This window comes from Cryptomeria japonica, unplaced genomic scaffold, assembly GCF_030272615.1.
Source record: "Cryptomeria japonica unplaced genomic scaffold, Sugi_1.0 HiC_scaffold_20, whole genome shotgun sequence".
NCBI classification, from domain to species: domain Eukaryota; kingdom Viridiplantae; phylum Streptophyta; class Pinopsida; order Cupressales; family Cupressaceae; genus Cryptomeria; species Cryptomeria japonica.
In genome coordinates, this window is record NW_026728842.1 from 402,501 (window position 1) to 417,500 (window position 15,000).

The window sequence follows — 15,000 nt, forward strand, 5'->3', positions numbered from 1 at the left end:
CCACTCAGAGACATCCATTTCCCAGGCATATGCCCCCTACGCACTTTTGGTGGTGCACCCCGCACGAACAATCCCGCCTCGACCAGCCTGAACAATTCCCCTCTCGAAGGAAGGCCTCGGCCTTAATCGCCCACGACAAACAGCTCGACGAGGCATGAAGCACCCACGGGAGCCGGAGCATGACGATGCAGAGTCTCGGTTCACAGGAGCCTGGGAAGAACATCCCGTACGGAACCCTTTACCCGAAAACATCCGAACCGCACATGCTCGCGACAGTCCTGCTGTTAGAGAATGCACCGTGCACGCGACCGAGTAAGGCCACTCAGAGACATCCATTTCCCAGGTATATGCCCCCTACGCACTTTTGGTGGCGCAACTCGCACGAACAGTCCCACCTCGACCCCGTAAACAAGCTTTTTTGCCTCGAAGAGTTCGTCGGAGACGAGGAAGCAACCTTCAGTGCAACCGTAGCACTCTTTTGTGCAACCGCCCAAACAACGCCCCCTCTACCCTCTGTCGAAACACTCGGCATTGCTGCTCCCTAAGGTGAGCTTCTCCTCATAGGCAATTCCGCTCTTATCCGGTCACGTTTGTGTGCCCGAATTTCGCAAGGCAACCTCCATGGGACATGGAAAAGACTCGAGAAGAGAGCTCGCTCACGGGAGAGAGAAGCCAAGGAGACCACGAGAGTGCTGAGAGTGGGACAGCGCTGAATAGGCGGGAGAAGCCTGCGCGTATAAACGGAGATATATATCCAATTGCAACGAAGGAACGTGCCAAAGATCGAGAACAATGGCAGAAATGCTAGTAACGTGCACTTCGGGACCAACGCATCACCGGAAGACAACCGCCAAACATCGAAAGAGTCGCGATGCTCCGCAACCTACGTGCAAAGCGGTCGCACACCGGGTAAGGGAGTGAGAGCCCCAAACATAGCTGGGCGAGGCGCTCACTCCGCTCTTTAATATCTCGTTAATACCGCCAAGGAAATGGCACAAGCGCACACACACAAGCATCCTCGGAAGAGGACAGTTCGAGTGACAGGTCAAATCCAAGAGTTCCGAAGACTACCTCCAGGAACAATCGGGAACAAGACCGATTACAAGTCGTCGAGTCTGTTACTGGGCGAACACGAGATGCGCACAGGAAATCGATCAGCCCTCACAATGGCCCAAGGCCAGAGATCGGACTGCTACGATTTACCCCAACAATCATCGTGCCACTCTTCGCAGAGAGGTGATAGACGCCAAGGAGCCCGCGCATAGCAATCGAGGTGTAAAAAGGGCGTTGAAGGCAGGAAGCCTGGACGAAAGAGGCTACGAGGTCACCTCGAAGCGGTCTAAGAGTCGGGCGCACTTGGGGCGACTACCAGTGCCAACCCCTTATCCCGCGGTGCGTCCGACACAGAGAAATTTCCAAGGCGGCCAAGGAGCCTCCCCGCATAGCAATCGGGGTGTGAGCTTACAGATGCAGCATTGATAGCAATCGAGGTGTGAGGCGAAGGATGCAGAAGTGAGAGCCGAGGGATGTAGCAGAGATAGCAATCGGGGTGTGTGATGCAGCAGAGATAGCAATCGAGGTGTGCGGTGGGAAGGGCCCAGCAGCCAGATGCATGAAGCGACGGATGAAGCAGTGATGACAACTGGGCTGTGAGGAGAGGAGGGATGCAGCCAAGAAAGCAATCAGGGCTCGAGGCAAGGGATGCATCAAGGATAGCAATCATGTTGTGAGGCGAGATTCCATAGGCTAAACGTGAGAGGCTGCAGGGTCGACTCAGAGAGGTCTATGCATGTGAGAGGCTGAAAGCAAGGTCGACTCGGAGCGGTCTATGCATCAGGCGCGCTTGGGGCGACTACCAGTGCCAACCCCTTATCCCGCGACGCGTCCGACAAAGAGAACGTTCCAAGGCGGCAGAGGAGGTTACCAGCCGAAGGATGCAGTAGCGATAACAGGTATAGTTCCGCGGCGGCCGAGAAGACTCACCGCATAGGAATCGGGATGCGAGGCGAAGGATGCGCCGGGAAGGCCCCGACGACTAGGAAGAGGCTGCAGGGCCGCCTCGGAATGGTCCAAGCATCGGACGCGATTGGGACGACTACCAGTGCCAACCCCTTATCCCGCGATGCGTCCGATACACAGATAGTTCCAACGCGGCCGAGGAGCCTCACCGCATATCAATCGGGGTGCGAGGCGAGGGATGGGGCGGGAAGGCCCCAACGGCTACACGGAAGAGGCTTCAGGGCCACCTCGGTATGGTCCAAGCATCGGACGCGCTTGGGGCGACTACCAGTGCCAACCCCTTATCCCGCGATGCGTCCGATACACAGAAGGTTGCAAGGCGGCCGAGGAGCCTCACCGCATAGCAATCGGGGGTGCGAGGCGACGGATGCGGCGAGATGGCCCCAATGGCTAGACGGAAGAGGCTTCAGGGCCGCCTCGGAATGGTCCGAGCATCGGACGCGCTTGGGGCGACTACCAGTGACAACCCCTTATCCCGCGATGCGTCCGATACGAAGACGGTTCCAAGGCGGCCGAGGAGCCTCACCGCATAGCAATCGGGGGTGCGAGGCGACGGATGGCCCCAACGGCTAGACGGAAGAGGCTTCAGGGCCGCCTCGGAATGGTCCAAGCATCGGACGCGCTTGGGGCGACTACCAGTGACAACCCCTTATCCCGCGATGCGTCCGATTCGAAGATGGTTCCAAAGCGGCCGAGGAGCATCACCGCATAGCAATCGGGGTGCGAGGTGGGGGATGCGGCGAGATGGCCCCAACGGCTAGACGGAAGAGGCTGCAGGGCCGCCTCGGAATAGTCCAAGCATCGGACGCGCTTGGGGCGACTACCAGTGACAACCCCTTATCCTGCGATGCGTCCGATACGAAGATAGTTCCAAGGCGGTCGAGGAGCCTCACCGCATAGCAATCGGGGTGCGAGGTGGGGGATGCGGCGAGATGGCCCAAACGGCTAGACGAAAGAGGCTGCAGGGCCGCCTCGGAATAGTCCAAGCATCGGACGCGCTTGGGGCGACTACCAGTGACAACCCCTTATCCCGCGATGCGTCCGATACGAAGATAGTTCCAAGGTGGCCCAGGAGCCTCACCGCATAGCAATCCGGGTGCAAGGGGGGGGATGCGGCGAGATGGCCCCAACGGCTAGACGGAAGAGGCCACAGGGCCGCCTCGAAATAGTCCAAGCATCGGAGCCTCACCGCATAGCAATCCGGGTGCAAGGGGGGGGATGCGGCGAGATGGCCCCAACGGCTAGACGGAGGAGGCCACAGGGCCGCCTCGGAATAGTCCAAGCATCGGACGCGCTTGGGGCGACTACCAGTGACAACCCCTTATCCCGCGATGCGTCCGATACGAAGATAGTTCCAAGGCGGCCGAGGAGCCTCACCGCATAGCAATCGGGGTGCGAGGTGGGGGATGCGGCGAGATGGCCCCAACGGCTAGACGGAAGAGGCTGCAGGGCCGCCTCGGAATAGTCCAAGCATCGAACGCGCTTGGGGCGACTACCAGTGACAACCCCTTATCCCGCGATGCGTCCGATACGAAGATAGTTCCAAGGCGGCCGAGGAGCCTCACCGCATAGCAATCGGGGTGCGAGGTGGGGGATGCGGCGAGATGGCCCCAACGGCTAGACGGAAGAGGCTGCAGGGCCGCCTCGGAATAGTCCAAGCATCGAACGTGCTTGGGGCGACTACCAGTGACAACCCCTTATCTCGCGATGCGTCCGATACGAAGATAGTTCCAAGGCGGCCGAGGAGCCTCACCGCATAGCAATCGGGGTGCGAGGTGGGGGATGCGGCGAGATGGCCCCAACGGCTAGACGGAAGAGGCCACAGGGCCGCCTCGGAATAGTCCAAGCATCGGACGCAGCTTGGGGCGACTACCAGTGACAACCCCTTATCCCGCGATGCGTCCGATACGAAGATAGTTCCAAGGCGGCCGAGGAGCCTCACCGCATAGCAATCGGGGTGCGAGGTGGGGGATGCGGCGAGATGGCCCCAACGGTTAGACGAAAGAGGCTGCAGGGCCGCCTCGGAATAGTCCAAGCATCGGACGCGCTTGGGGCGACTACCAGTGACAACCCCTTATCCCGCGATGCGTCCGATACGAAGATAGTTCCCAGGCGGCCGAGGAGCCTCACCGCATAGCAATCGGGGTGCGAGGCGAGGGATGCGGCGAGATGGCCCCAAAGGCTAGACGGAAGAGGCTGCAGGGCCGCCTCGGAATAGTCCAAGCATCGGACGCGCTTGGGGTGACTACCACTGCCAACCCCTTATCCCGCGATGCGTCCGATACGAAGATAGTTCCGAGGCAGCCGAGGAGGTGGGGGATGCGGCGAGATGGCCCCAACGGCTAGACGGAAGAGGCTGCAGGGCCGCCTCGGAATAGTCCAAGCATCGGACGTCCTTGGGGCGACTACCAGTGACAACCCCTTATCCCGCAATGCGTCCGATACGAAGATAGTTCCCAGGCGGCCGAGGAGCCTCACTGCATAGCAATCGGGGTGCGAGGTGAGGGATGCGGCGAGATGGCCCCAAAGGCTAGACGGAAGAGGCTGCAGGGCCGCCTCGGAATAGTCCAAGCATCGGACGCGCTTGGGGCGACTACCACTGCCAACCCCTTATCCCGCGATGCGTCCGATACACAGATAGTTCCGAGGCAGCCGAGGAGGTGGGGGATGCGGCGAGATGGCCCCAACGGCTAGACGGAAGAGGCTGCAGGGCCGCCTCGGAATAGTCCAAGCATCGGACGCGCTTGGGGCGACTACCAGTGACAACCCCTTATCCCGCGATGCGTCCGATACGAAGATAGTTCCCAGGCGGCCGATGAGCCTCACCGCATAGCAATCGGGGTGCGAGGCGAGGGATGCGGCGAGATGGCCCCAAAGGCTACACGGAAGAGGCTGCAGGGCCGCCTCGGAATAGTCCAAGCATCGGACGCGCTTGGGGCGACTACCACTGCCAACCCCTTATCCCGCGATGCGTCCGATACACAGATAGTTCCGAGGCGGCCGAGGAGCCTCACAGCATAGCAATCGTGGTGCGAGGTGGGGGATGCGGCGAGATGGCCCCAACGGCTGACGAAAGAGGCTTCAGGGCCGCCTCGGAATGGTCCAAGCATCGGACGCGCTTGGGGCGACTACCACTGCCAACCCCTTATCCCGCGATGCGTCCGATACACAGATAGTTCCGAGGCGGCCGAGGAGCCTCACAGCATAGCAATCGGGGTGCGAGGCGAGGGATGCGGCGAGAAAGCCCCAACGGCTAGAGGGAAGAGGCTTCAGGTCCGCCTCGGAATGGTCCAAGCATCGGACGCGCTTGGGGCGACTACCAGTGACAACCCCTTATCCCGCGACGCGTCCGATACACAGATAGTTCCAAGGCGGCCGAGGAGCCTCACCGCATAGCAATCGGGGTGCGAGGCGAGGGATGCGGCGAGAAGGACCCAACGGCTAGACGGAAGAGGCTTCAGGGCCGCCTCGGAATGGTCCAAGCATCGGACGCGCTTGGGGCGACTACCAGTGACAACCCCTTATCCCGCGACGCGTCCGATACACAGATAGTTCCAAGGCGGCCGAGGAGCCTCACCGCATAGCAATCGGGGTGCGAGGCGAGGGATGCGGCGAGAAGGACCCAACGGCTAGACGGAAGAGGCTTCAGGGCCGCCTCGGAATGGTCCAAGCATCGGACGCGCTTGGGGCGACTACCAGTGACAACCCCTTATCCCGCGACGCGTCTGATACACAGATAGTTCCAAGGCGGCCGAGGAGCCTCACCGCATAGCAATCGGGGTGCGAGGCGAGGGATGCGGCGAGAAGGACCCAACGGCTAGACGGAAGAGGCTTCAGGGCCGCCTCGGAATGGTCCAAGCATCGGACGCGCTTGGGGCGACTACCAGTGACAACCCCTTATCCCGCGACGCGTCCGATACACAGATAGTTCCAAGGCGGCCGAGGAGCCTCACCGCATAGCAATCGGGGTGCGAGGCGAGGGATGCGGCGAGAAGGACCCAACGGCTAGACGGAAGAGGCTTCAGGGCCGCCTCGGAATGGTCCAAGCATCGGACGCGCTTGGGGCGACTACCAGTGACAACCCCTTATCCCGCGACGCGTCCGATACACAGATAGTTCCAAGGCGGCCGAGGAGCCTCACCGCATAGCAATCGGGGTGCGAGGCGAGGGATGCGGCGAGAAGGACCCAACGGCTAGACGGAAGAGGCTTCAGGGCCGCCTCGGAATGGTCCAAGCATCGGACGCGCTTGGGGCGACTACCGTTGCCAACCCCTTATCCCGCGATGCGTCTGATACACAGATAGTTCCGAGGCGGCCGAGGAGCCTCACCGCATAGCAATCGGGTTGCGAGGCAGATTATTGGGAAGGGAACCCCCTGGGATGCGGCTCAAGCAGTGCCCAAAGGGACTGGAATGCGGAATCACATCGAGAGACCCAAATGCTATACGAGGGCTCAAATCGAATTATCGATTTGGCCACGACATGGACGCATCGGAACGACTACCTTTGCCGAACCACTCGCAATTGCATCCATACCGAAACCAATAGACATTTCCGTTAGAGCCCTCGCATAGCATTCGGGAATCTCGCATGCCCCTCTAAATCGACCAATGCTGGCGCTCAATGAAAATCCGAGCGCTACCACCGTTCGAGCGCCAGCATTGGTCGAGTTAGAGGGGCACGGGGGAGAATGCTCCAGTCAACACCTCCCCTATATAAGTTATTTGTCCGATTCTCGCACAACCGTAGTCTGCCTCGTCGAATCAAACAACGGTCCCAGATTCCGACTTCCGTTCCGTAGAGACCCAAAAGCTAGATGGAGGCTCGCAAGAAAGAGAGTCGGCACATAGCAATCAGGTTTCTCGAACGTTTAGGGACCGAGCTCACTTGCGGATAGGGCAAAATCCGCCAAGCAACCCAAAAGCTAGACGGGGGCTCGAATCGAATCGCCTAGGCGGCCACAACAACGACGTGTTAGATCGACTACCAGTGCCAAACCATTCAGCAAGACTAGTTTGTGTCGAGGCCGGATAGAGATTCTCAGAGAGCGCCCGCATAGCATTTAGGAGACCTGCCGCGTCCCTCACACTCGACAAATGGTGGTGCACGTTTATAAATCCGAGCGATCCCAACCCTTTCAAGCACCAACATCGGTCGAGATAGAGGGGCACGGAGGGGGCTGCGTGAGACAACACAGTCCCCTATATAAGTTATTTGTCCGATTCTCACACATCCGAAGAATGGTCATCAAATCGGACAACAGCCCAAACTTCCGACTTCCGTCCCAGAAAGCCCAAGAGCTATCTAAAACGTTCATGGCCGGAACTCGATCGCGGCTATACCAGTCCGCCAAGCAACCCAAAAGCTAGACTGGAGCTCTAGTTGAATCACCTCTGTGGCCACTGCAAGGACGTGTTGGAGCGACTACCATTGCCGAACCATTCCGCAGGTCGAGTCCATACCAAGGCCGCATAGAGATTCACGATGAGCTCCTGCATAGCAATCAGGAGACTTGCCGTGTCCATCACAATCGATAAATCCTGGTGCAAGATTTTTGCATCCGAGCTCTCCAACCAGTAGAGCACCAGCATCAATCGACATAAACGGGCACGGGGGGAGGATGCTCGAGAACACTACCTCCCCTATATAAGTTATTTGTCCGATTCTCAAGCAGCCGAAGTCTGGTCATCGAATCGGGTCAAAGACCACAACTTCCGACTTTACCCACAATGCAAGTCATCGAATCGAACATCGGCCCCCGAGTCGGACTCCATGCGTATGTCAGGTCATCGGACCCAAATTCTGCCTTCCTGCGCATGGCGGGCCATCAATATCAACTCGGTCATCGGACCCAAACTCCGCCTTTCTGCGTATGGCACGCCTTCAAATCGGTCATCGGACCCAAATTCCGCCTTCCTATGCATGGCGGGCCATCAACATCAACTCGGTCATCGGACCCAAATTCCGCCTTTCTGCGCATGGCACGCCATCAACTCGGTCATCGGACCCAAATTCCGCCTTCCTGCGCATGGCAGGTCATCGGACACAAATTCAGACCTCGCGAATATGCATACGTATCGAATCGGTCATCGGACCCAACTTCCGACTTCATCCATACTGTAGGGTCTCTGAGGTTGGCGCGGTGCGCTCAACCCGGGGAGTCGACCCATCGAAGCATACACCTCCCCTATATAAGCTATTTGTCCGATTCCCACACCTGTGTAGTTTGCACCTCTGACCAGGACATCGACCCCAACTTCCGAACTCGACTGCAACGACGGCACCAGCGCCTTGGTGCGCACCTTGCGACGCACAGTCCCAACATTCGCCTTCCTGCACATGGCAGGTCATCGGACCCAAATTCCGACCTCGCGAGTATGCCTACATATCGAATCGGTCATCGGACCCAACTTCCGACTTCATCCATACCGTAGGGTCTTTGAGGTTGGCGCGGTGCGCTCAACCCGGGGAGTCGACCCAACGAAGCATACACCTCCCCTATATAAGCTATTTGTCCGATTCCCACACCTGTGTAGTTTGCACCTCCGATCAGGACATCGACCCCAACTTCCGAACTCGCCTGCAACGACCGAACCAGCGCCTTGGTGCGCACCTTGCAACGCACAGTGCCAACATTCGCCTTCCTCAACATGGCAGGTCATCGGACCCAAATTCCGACCTCGCGAGTATGCCTACATATCGAATCGGTCATCGGACCCAACTTCCGACTTCATCCATACCGTAGGGTCTTTGAGGTTGGCGCGGTGCGCTCAACTCGGGGAGTCGACCCAACGAAGCATACACCTCCCCTATATAAGCTATTTGTCCGATTCCCACACCTGTGTAGCTTGCACCTCCGATCAGGACATCGACCCCAACTTCCGAACTCGACTAAAAAGACCGCACCAGCGCCTTGGTGTGCACCTTGCAACGCACAGTGCCAACATTCGCCTTCCTACACATGGCAGGTCATCGGACCCAAATTCCGACCTCATGAGCATACCTACTAATCGAATCGGTCATCGGACCCAACTTCCGACTTCATCCATACCGTAGGGTCTTTGAGGTTGGCGCGGTGCGCTCAACCTGGGGAGTCGACCCATCGAAGCATACACCTCCCCTATATAAGCTATTTGTCCGATTCCGACACCTGTGTAGTTTGCACCTCCGCTCAGGACATCGACCCCAACTTCCGAACTCGCCTGCAACGACCGAACCAGCGCCTTGGTGCGCACCAAAAGTGCGCACTTTTGGTGCGCACCAAAAGTGCGCACTTTTGGTGCGCACCAAAAGTGCGCACTTTTGGAGGGCACTTTTTGGAGGGCACTTTTCTGCGCTCCAAAGGTGCGCACTTTTGGAGGGCACTTTTTGGAGGGCACTTTTCTGCGCTCCAAAGGTGCGCACTTTTGGAGGGCACTTTTTGGAGGGCACTTTTCTGCGCTCCAAAGGTGCGCACTTTTGGAGGGCACTTTTTGGAGGGCACTTTTCTGCGCTCCAAAGGTGCGCACTTTTGGAGGGCACTTTTTGGAGGGCACTTTTCTGCGCTCCAAAGGTGCGCACTTTTGGAGGGCACTTTTTGGAGGGCACTTTTCTGCGCTCCAAAGGTGCGCACTTTTGGAGGGCACTTTTTGGAGGGCACTTTTCTGCGCTCCAAAGGTGCGCACTTTTGGAGGGCACTTTTTGGAGGGCACTTTTCTGCGCTCCAAAGGTGCGCACTTTTGGAGGGCACTTTTTGGAGGGCACTTTTCTGCGCTCCAAAGGTGCGCACTTTTGGAGGGCACTTTTGTGCACTCCAAAGGTGCGCACTTTTGGAGGGCACTTTTCCTGCGCTCCAAAGGTGCACACCTAGGTGAGCACCTTCGACCACACCTTGTAGCACACCAAACTCTGACTTTCGACTTCATCCGCAATGCAGGGTCTTTGAGGTTGGCGCAATGCGCACAACCAGGGGAGTCGACCCATCAAACCCAACACCTCCCCTATATAAGCTATTTGTCTGATTCTCATACATGCGTAGCCTGCAAGAGCAATTAGGACATCGACCCCAACTTTCGGCTTCTAAACGAAAACAAGGTCTTTGAGGTTGGCGCAGTGCGCACAACCAGGGGAGTCAACCCACCGAATGCAACACCTCCCCTATATAAGCTATTTGTCTGATTCTCATACATGCGTAGACTGCAGCAATGATTAGGACATCCACCCCAACTTTTGACTTCTTAAACAAGACAGGGTCTTTGAAGTTGGTGCAGTGCACACAACCAGGGGAGTCGACCCATCAAACGCAACACCTCCCCTATATAAAGCTATTTGTCCGATTCTCATACGTGTAGTCTGCAGCAGCGATTACGACATCGACCCCAACTTCCGAATTCGTTTGCATTGACCGCACCAAAGGTGCGCGCCTTGGTGTGCACCCTGGAGTGCACTTTGGTGCTCACCTCGGTGCACACTTTGGTGTGCACCAAAGGTGCGCACCTTGGAGCGCACCAAAGGTGTACACTTTGGAGCGCACCACATAGGGTCTTTGAGAGGTTGGCGCAGTGCGCACACCAAGGTGGGTGTTGAGGTGCGTGCCGAGGTGGGTGGGTGCTAGGGTGCGCTCCATGGTGGGTGCCAGGGTGGGTGCGTGCTAGGGTGGATTCCAAAGAGGGTCATAGGGTGGGTGCCAAGGTGGGTTGGTGATATAGTGGGTTCAAAGGTGGGTACTAGGGTGGGTTCCAAGGTGGGTCACAAGTTGGGTGCCAGGATGCGTGGGTGTTAGGTTGGGTGCCAAGGTGGGCTCCTGCGTGGGTGGGTGCTAGGGTGGGTTTCAAGGTGGACGCGAGGGCGGGTGCCAAGGTGGGTAACAAGTTGGGTGTTAGGATGGGTGAGTGCTAGAGTGGGTGCCAAGGTGGGTGGGTGCTAAGGTGGATGCCAAGGTGGTTCACAGGGTGGGTGGGTTCTAGGGTGAGTTCCAAGGTGGGTCACAGGTTCAGTGCTAGGGTGGGTGTCAAGGCGGGTGTCGAGGTGCCTGGGTGCTAGGGTGTGGATGCCAATGTGGGTCATAGGGTGGGTACTAGGGTGGGCTGCAATGTGGGTGCCAAGGTGGGTAACATGCTCGGTGGGTTCTAAATTGGGTGCCAGGGTGGGTGTGCACCCACCTTGCCCGAGGTGGGTGCCAAGGTGCCAGTGTGGGTGGGTGCTAAGGTGGATGCCAAGGTGGGTGAGAAGGTGGGTGATAGGTTGAGTGGTAGGATGGGTGGGTGCCAAGATGGGTCACAGGGTGGGTGCAAGGGTGGGTAGGTGCTAGGGTTGGTGTCAGGGTGGGTGGGTGCTAGGTTGGGTTCCAAGGTGGGTGCGAGGGTGAGTGTCAAGGTGGGTCACAGGTTAGGTGCTAGGATGGGTGAGTGCTAGGGTGCAAAGGTGCCAGGGTGGGTGCTAGGATGGGTCGATGCTAGGGTGAGTGGCAAGGTGGGTCCACAAGTGTCAAGGTGGGTGCCGAGGTGGGTGCCAAGTTGGGTTCCAAGGTGGGTGCCAACGTGGGTGCTAGGGTGCGTGGGTTAAAGGGTGTGTCACAACGTGGGTGCCAGGATGGGTGCGCACCCACACTGGCCAAGACGGGTGCAAGGTTGGGTTCCAAGCCCGGTCACAGGCTGGGTGCTAGGATGGGTGGGTGCCAAGGTGGGCACCAGGGTGGGTGCACCCACCCTGGCCAAGGTGGGTCACGGGGTGGGTCCTAGGGTGGGTAACGGGGTGGGTACTAAGGTGCGTGCCAAGGTGGGTCATAGGGTGGGTGCCAAGGTGGGCACCAGGGTGGGTGTGCACCAACCCTAGCCAGGGTAGGTCACGGGGTGGTTGTCGGGGTGGGCTTCAAGGAGCCAAGGTGGGTGGCAAGTAGCCAAGTTGCGTGCCAAGGTGGGTGTCGGGGTGGGTGCCAAGGATCCAAGGTGGGTGCCAAGGAACCAAGGTGGGTGTCTGGGTGGGTGCCGAGGTGGGAGCCAGGGTGGGTCCCAAGGTGAGTGCAAAGGTGGGTGCCAGGGTCAAGGTGAGTGCCAATGTGGGTTCCAAGGTGCCAGGGTCAGGGTGAGTGCCAATGTGGGTTCAAAGGTGCTAAGTTGGGTGCGAGGTTGGGTGTGAGGGTGGGTGGGTGCCAAGGTGTGCTAGGTGGAAGCCCGGGTGGGTCGGCATCCCATGGGTGTCGAGTTGGGTGCCTGATGGGTGCTTCTTGTCAAGTTTTAGTCGTCGGGACTCATTTCGAGCCTTAGAGGTCGTTTCTTGTCCGGTTGCCCTGTCTTCGACCTGGGAACCCAATTTTGGTCCTCGGGTCCCATTTTTTTTTGTCTCGCATCCCACTTTTGGCCTGTGGCCTTTTCGGGGTCGATTCTCGTTTTGGGCATCAGAGCATGTTTCTTCTCCTAAAACCCAATATTTGTTTATTAAGTCTCGGAACACATTTTTGTTCTCGTGGACCCATCATGGGTCTTGGAACGCATTTGTGGTCCTTGGGTCCCATTTTGCATCCCGAAACTTGTGTTTTGGTGCTTGATCCCTATTTTGGGTGCCCACCTTGCACCAAGTGCGCACCCGGGGCAAACCGAGCGCCTTGGTGCACCGGGGCAAGATCGAGCGTGCACCCGAGGCGCCCCGAACATGCACCAAGGTGCACTCGGCCCACATGTGAGCGCAGGTCGTTGCGCCCGAGGTGGTGTGTGGGCACCGCGTTGCAGACGGGACACTGCACGCACACGACGCCCCGTCCAGGTGCACGCACGTAGGCCGGGCCGGGTGCACACCCGATGCCCTAGCAAGGTGCGTGCACCCGGGCAGGGCTCACACTTGGCGAACGGGGCGCACTTCGCGAGGGAGGGTGTGCACCTCGACGGGGGTGGGTGGCCGGGGTGGATTCGCACGTGGGTCGCGGTTTGCTAAGTACACACTGCGACAAGCTCATAACGGGTGCGATCATACCAGCGTTAGTGCACCGGATCCCATCAGAACTCCGCAGTTAAGCGCGCTTGGGCCGGAGTAGTACTGGGATGGGTGACCTCCCGGGAAGTCCCGGTGTTGCACCCTTTTTTAGTTTTTCGCCGGGCGTCGCAATGCTATTTGAATTAACCTTTTGCCCGTTTGCGTTCTCGTCGGGGCCGGGCCGGGCCGGGGTGCGTTGCCCGCACTACCGCGCGCGCCGGGGCGACACCGAGCGCGCACCCGAGGCGCCCCGAGCACACAGGCCACGGTGCAACCCGGGCGTTGTGCGCGCACCCCGGTGCGCCCGAGGTGCTGCGCGCGCACCCAGGTGAAATCGGTGTGCACCTCGGCCAGTGCGCGCTCGGTCGAGTCGCGCACGTTGGCCAAGGTGCACGGTGATGTTTCTTACTCTAAGGTTCCGCACCAGACGCCCGGGACAGGTGAGCGAAGCTGGGCGGGGCCGGGTGCGCGCCCGGGGCAGGTGCACGCAGCTGGAGAGAGCTTTGGAGCGCACCAGAGGTGCGCACCTTGGAGCACACTTCGGAGCGCACCAATGATGCGCTCCATTCAAAAGTTTCCTGAAAAGGCAAAAAAAGTTGAGATTATAGAATTTCCCACTTGAGAGATTGTAAAAAAAAAAAATTTAAAATGAAGGAAACGCGGGTGCCAAGGTGTGCGCGCCCGGGTGCGCAGCCCAGCCAAGGTGTGCGCACCAAGGCGCCCACCCTGGCGAAGGTGCACGCAAGGTGCGCACCCGAGGCAAACCGGACAATTAACCCAACTTTCGACTTCGCGCGCACCTGCGCACCTTGGAGCGCACTTCGGAGCGCTCCTTGGTGCGCACCAATCTTGGGCACCTCGGAGTGCACCATGGCGCCCACCAAGGTGCGCACCCGGGGCAAACCGAGCTTCGACTTCGTGCGCACCTTGGAGGCGCCCACCAAGGTGCGCAGCCCAGCCAAGGCGTGCGCATCAAGGTGCGCACCCGGGGCAAACCGAGCTCCGACTTCGTACGCACCATGGAGCGCACAAAAGGTGCGCAACCCAGCCAAGGTGTGCGCACCCCGGGCAAACCGAGCTCCGAATCGTGCGCACCAGAGGTGCACGCCATCGTGCGCACCTTGGAGCACACTTCGGAGCCCTCCTTGGTGCGCACCGATGTTGCGCACCTCGGAGCGCACCCGGGGAAAACAATGCAATTAACCCGACTTTTGACTTCGTGCGCACCTCGAAGCGCTCTCGGGTTCGCACCTCGGAGCACACCGAGGTGCGCACCTTTGATGCGCTGCCTTCACCAATTTCCAGAAAAGGCAAGAAAACATTGAGAAGGTGTGCGCACCGAGGTGCCCACCCTGGCGAAGGTGCACGCGAGGTGCGCACCCGGGGCAAACCGGGCTCCGACTTCGTGCACGCCATGCTGCGCACCTTGGAGGGCCATGGTGCGCACCTTGGAGCAAACTTCGGAGCGCTCAATGGTGCCCAACCCAGCCAAGGTGCCCACCGCGGCGAAGGTGCACGCGAGGTGCGCACCCGGGGCAAACCGGGCTCCGACTTCGTGCACGCCGCACCTTGGAGCACACTTCGGAGCGCTCCTTGGTGCGCACCAGGGCGCGCAAACCAGCCGAGGTGCCCACCCCGGCGAAGGTGCACGCGAGGTGCGCACCCGGGGCAAACCGGGCTCCGACTTCGTGCACGCCATGGTGCGCACCCGGGGCAAACCGGACTCCGACTTCGTGCAGGCCGCACCTTGGAGCACACTTCGGAGCGCTCCTTGGTGCGCACCATGGTGCCCACCAGGGCGCGCAACCCAGCCAAGGTCTGCACACCAAGGTGCCCACCCCGGCGAAGGTGCACGCGAGGTGCGCACCCGGGGCAAACCGGGCTCCGACTTCGTGCACGCCATGGTGCCCACCGCGGCGAAGGTGCACGCGAGGTGCGCACCCGGGGCAAACCGGGCTCCGACTTCGTGCACGGCGCACCTTGGAGCACACTTCGGAGCGCTCCTTGGTGCGCACCATGGTGCCCACCAGGGCG

The 15,000-nt window shown here is 59.5% G+C and overlaps 1 non-coding gene across 1 annotated transcript; it reads left to right on the plus strand.

The window, feature by feature from the left end:
* The first annotated feature begins 12,952 nt into the window (after positions 1 to 12,952).
* LOC131860938 (5S ribosomal RNA) lies at positions 12,953 to 13,071 on the plus strand. The gene has a single exon (XR_009360021.1). It is a non-coding gene; the product is annotated as a 5S ribosomal RNA (ribosomal RNA).
* The last annotated feature ends 1,929 nt before the right edge of the window (positions 13,072 to 15,000 follow it).